We start from the raw sequence: 4,904 nt of genomic DNA on the forward strand, positions 1-4,904 counted from the left end.
TCGCGTTTAAATTATCCAAATAAACAATTAATACTTTCGTCTTTTTTTTTTTTACAACGTTCATTTCCGCATTGTCTTAATTAGTTTTATTGACCCTGTAATGTTATGACCCTTTAACTTTTTTCATTTTCGATTTAAAAAGCCATTCTTAACATGAGGAGAGTGTTTTTAACTATTCTGTACTTTCAACTAACAATTTCATTTAAAAAAGATATATCAACATTTGAATTTAACTTAAAGTATTATGGCATCAGTTTAGTGTACATTTACCTATAAGTATAACAATTCAATGGCTGTAAGTGTTTTTTTCTCCAAAATAAACAATTATAAACAGAACGACTCATGGAAATCTATCTGTATATTTTTGTTTTCATTATAATATACTTTCATAGAAATGTTTCTGTTATGTCACAAAAAAACTATTTTCTTTGCGTCACAAGTGTCACGTTCACACATTAATTCCATAGCTAATATAACATACTGACCCAACGGGTCACGGGTAGTCTAGTACTATTTAAAACTCACAGACAGACAAACTGAACTGCTGTATCAAATTTAAACACGACAGACCGACAGCTCGTTTTACGCTTAGTTGTCGTCAAACGGAACCTGCTAATATATATTAGGAATAAACTTCGACCGGTTCCTTCCTCATCCAGATTGACATCATTGATCGATTTAATGATCCCCACCCACCTCATCTCTCTCGTATGAGCCACTAACCAACTTCTCACTCACTCTCTCTCTACCTCTATCGGCTTCACCCTTCCAACCCATCGGCCCAATGGATGCCTAGCGTCAGAGACACGTACGCAATAAGCGAGGACACATTCTCGGTCAGGAAGAAAAACCAATTGCCCAACCACTAGGGTATTTTACCAAGGCCATGTTGAAATGCAACCATGCGATTTACTTCTGGTCACAACCGATTGCATCGGGACGGGGTTGGAGAAAGGGACAGTTGTTGAAGAACTCGGCGGGAGGAGGGGTAGGTCCTAAGAAGAGCATCATTCGGCAAACAAATCTCTTCCAATGCATGCATTCTTCTCCGTTTGGTAAGTGTTGGTGGGGGAGAGTTGACGGTGTCCAGATTTATTCTTGACCAGAAGGAACTTTCGGTCAATCATGTCCAGTGTTCCTATTTACAATGCCTCCCCACGGGACAGAGTTAGACACCAGGGTCATTTTTTAACGTGGAGAAAAGGAACAAAAATAAAAATTGTCTCAGTTGTGAAGGATTTCTCCGCCACTGACAGAGAACAAGAAATTGAAGTGCAGCATCTGAAGAACAGATACTACACTTTGATCTTTGTCTAGTGTTTGTTTATTATTTTCTACCGTCGTAGCTTTAGCGTTTCAAATTTCCATTGGTGATTTGGTTTATTGACTCTAACGTTATGCACCGTAAATTCGAAACTCGCAAACACTTTTGTGACGGATTGAAACAATATTTTGAAATAAATGCACCGCATTGATATTATTTGAATTATTCGAACAATTGTTCTCATCTTGAGTTTTATTCGCGCAATGTTCCGGTCAATGTAACCTTCTACCTTCTCCAGGCGTATCTTTCTGTCGAATTCGAAAATTTGCAATGAAATTTTAAACAGGAAATTTTATTTAATCCACAGGGATAGCATACCCTCGTTTCGTCATAAATGATTGGATATACGGTCTTAAGGACTTGTGGCGTAGTGGGTAAAGTACTTGGTATAATTCAGTTTTTTTTTACACCACTTATCAAGGCCCAGAGGCCACTCGAGGATAAGGGTTAATGAGTATACATTAGCCGATGTGATTATAGAGTAGTAAGCATAAATAGTGGGAATTTCGTCAAATTAAGTATAAAACTATTTTTTAATTGTTGCCAGGTTTAAGTTTTAGAGATGATTGGTCGGATTATGTGACTTTTTTTTTTTTACACAGGCATCAACACATTATCAAGGCCAAGAGGCCACTCGAGGATAAGGGTTAAAAGTGTACAGTAGAAATTGGACAATATAGTAATCAATTCGGTAAATTTGTTAACTTATATGGAACGGCTCATCAAGAACTTGTTTACGTTAGACTTGAACACAACCATATTGTAGTCAGCCGGAAAGCAGGAAAACGGAAGACAATTCCACAGGCGTGTAGTTCTAAGAAAGAAGCTTTGTTCATGGAATCTACGTTTAGCGTTAGGCACAGATAAAGAGTGGAGGAAATTATTGATAGTGTTTTCAGCTAGACGGGTGTTTCTTGTGAAAGTTTGGCGAGGGGGGGATCGTAGACTGAAGCTCAGTCGAACACTTTCCATGAAAATAACGATACATCAGAGACAAACTCGCAACATCTCTTCTGTGAGATAGAGGTTGCAAGGAAGAGAAAATGACATCCCCTTCGAAGTTACGAAGTCTATTTTGAATTATATCAAGGCAGGCCAAGTCCTTTCTTGCAACTCCTGCCCAGATGTGGCAACAGTATTCCATACATGGACGTACCTAGCTCTTATATAGATAGAAAATTGCATCAGCAATGAGATATCTACTGGATCGATAGAAAGTTCCCACCATTTTTCCAGCGGCCTTGGCAACAGATTTGATGTACGTATTCCATTTAAGATCAGGAGTAACGGTCAAGCCCAGAAGCTTGTCAAAACTTGAGGCCTCCTGAAGACGAGAACCATTCATTTCAATTGATGCCAGATGTGGATCAGAGTGTTGTTACATTGTTCTTGAGATTGAAGGTTCGATCTTCAGTACGAGCGACACTAAAGATGTAATTACAAATTACTTAGGACTTCTACCTAGCCATGATTGACAAAACGAGATTATGCTACTCCTGTAAATTAAATAAAAGAGTTCTGATCGAAATTCCGTATAGATTCCTAAGTTTGACAGAAAGATTGGCGAATTCGAAAAGATAAAACTGAAAATGGTTATGCCGACTGTACCTCCTAAGAGGGGTAAGACCTCTACCTAATCAGGTCACCTGATGACCCTCTTACTATAGAAAACCGTATTAGGCAAAAGTTATGCATAATTGGTAGACGGACTGACGTATAACCACTTTATTGTATTTGTTTTCTTTTCAGTTTATATTTTTTTCGTGTCTTTCTTCCTGACCCTTACTTGTTCACAACAGTTTTAAACTTAATTTACTGTCGTCACTAATAAAGATTAAATGAAAAAACGTAACGTTTAATTCCAGAAATAAAAAAAATGGAGTAAAAAACAAAATGGAAAGAAACGGAAACATGTGCATGCGAGCATTATGTTTTTTTCTAAACACTTTATTTCTTGTAAGTAAAAAATACTCGAGCTGAGATCGGAACCAAAACCTAAGGACAGTGACTCAAGTACGATAACTACTAGGCTAGCTTGCCACGGATTTACAAACTGCTTTCAAACCTACTTATTCTTAACATAAAGAAACTATCATGCGCAGTCGTAGAACTGTTAACAAACAGGTAAAAATCTGATCCCCCCCCAGTACCAATTTTTCAATTTTGACTCCTTCACCAGCCCTTTTTCCGAATGAAACCCGATTAAAAATTTAATGACATGTCTGAATACCCTATATACCAAATTTCAAATCTGTAGAGTATATAGGTTAAGAGTTGGTCTTACACACATTCGCACTTTTATCGATATAGATAATAAGAAAATTTTGACAATTAACGAAAAACACTGTAAGCACAGGTGAAAATGGCAATAATAAAAATGGTACAAGTAGATACATGACAAAAATGGCACAAGCGAAAAATATAGATGCAAATCTTTGAATTGGTTTATCAAAATCTTGGATACAATACATAAAAGAAAAAAAAAAGTTTATCGAATTAAAAAAGAACATTATATCTACATTAAAAATTATATGAGAACCTAACCCTAAATCTCCCAACCCCCAAAATGAGATTCTACTTTTTTAATCGATTACATGTGAACAAAAACCTGAAGAAGAAAACGCAATAACTTCAGAATGGAGGATTAGTTTAGTATATAAATCTAGGATTTGTATTACTATACACATAGATTGTGTGCGTGTGTGTGTGCAGTCAGCACCAACCCTATTCAGGGTTCAACCGGCTTCCTCCGAAAGAGGAAGTTTCATGGGAGTATGAAATTCACAAGCGGTCCCCAGTCGCGTGTATATCCCCCTTAGGGGAGATGACGGTGTTAGGTTTTTTCAACTTTTTGCAGGGAGGTGTCGACGTCCTCCTACATACAACACCTGGACTTCCCACATTGGTCACCCATTTTAGTAATGACCAGGCTCAACGTTGCTTAACTTCAGTGATCTGATGGGAACCGGTGTGTCAACGTGATTATGCCGTATAATATAATATAAAATAATATAAATATGATACACATAGATTCGAAAAAGTTGTAAAAAACAAATATATAGCAAATAAATGTTATCAAAGGCAAGATAAGTTACTCTTCTACCTACCTGGGTCATTTTTAAATGTTTTAATTTAATGTAACATATTTATTCAGCTCGAAAAACATACAGTGTTTACCGATATATTAGAAAATTTAAAATGGTGCCGGACTCTCTGTTGAACACGGTAAGTTTGGGAAAATGAGTTAAAAAGAAAACTATACAAAATACTGTTAAAACCCACCGAGTATATGTCAGCCTATGTCACAGTAACATGTATTGAAATCTATCTATATATCTATCAAGGTAAGAATGTGTGTGTTTGTGTGAAGATACTTCTCAATCTATATACTCAACGAAGTTTTGATTTATAGGCTTGAAATTTGGTATATCGGGTTCTTGCGCAAACCGGATATTCGCGCTTCTCCTTGACACATCTAAATACATGACATGACAGCTGATTCTATGCGTAGTGACTATTGACCGTATTCATTCTCGTCTTTCGTTATTTGAAAATCGTTGGCTTATATATCTCTATCTCT

At 36.7% G+C, this 4,904-nt stretch overlaps 1 pseudogene; it reads right to left on the minus strand.

Annotated features, from left to right (window-relative positions):
* Positions 1-4,200: 4,200 nt before the first annotated feature.
* LOC145246328 (5S ribosomal RNA) lies at positions 4,201-4,319 on the minus strand (annotated as a pseudogene).
* Between the last annotated feature and the right edge of the window lie 585 nt (positions 4,320-4,904).

The sequence above is a fragment of the Euprymna scolopes genome, chromosome 23 (genome assembly GCF_053919585.1).
Source record: "Euprymna scolopes isolate OS-2025 chromosome 23, ASM5391958v1, whole genome shotgun sequence".
NCBI classification, from domain to species: domain Eukaryota; kingdom Metazoa; phylum Mollusca; class Cephalopoda; order Sepiida; family Sepiolidae; genus Euprymna; species Euprymna scolopes.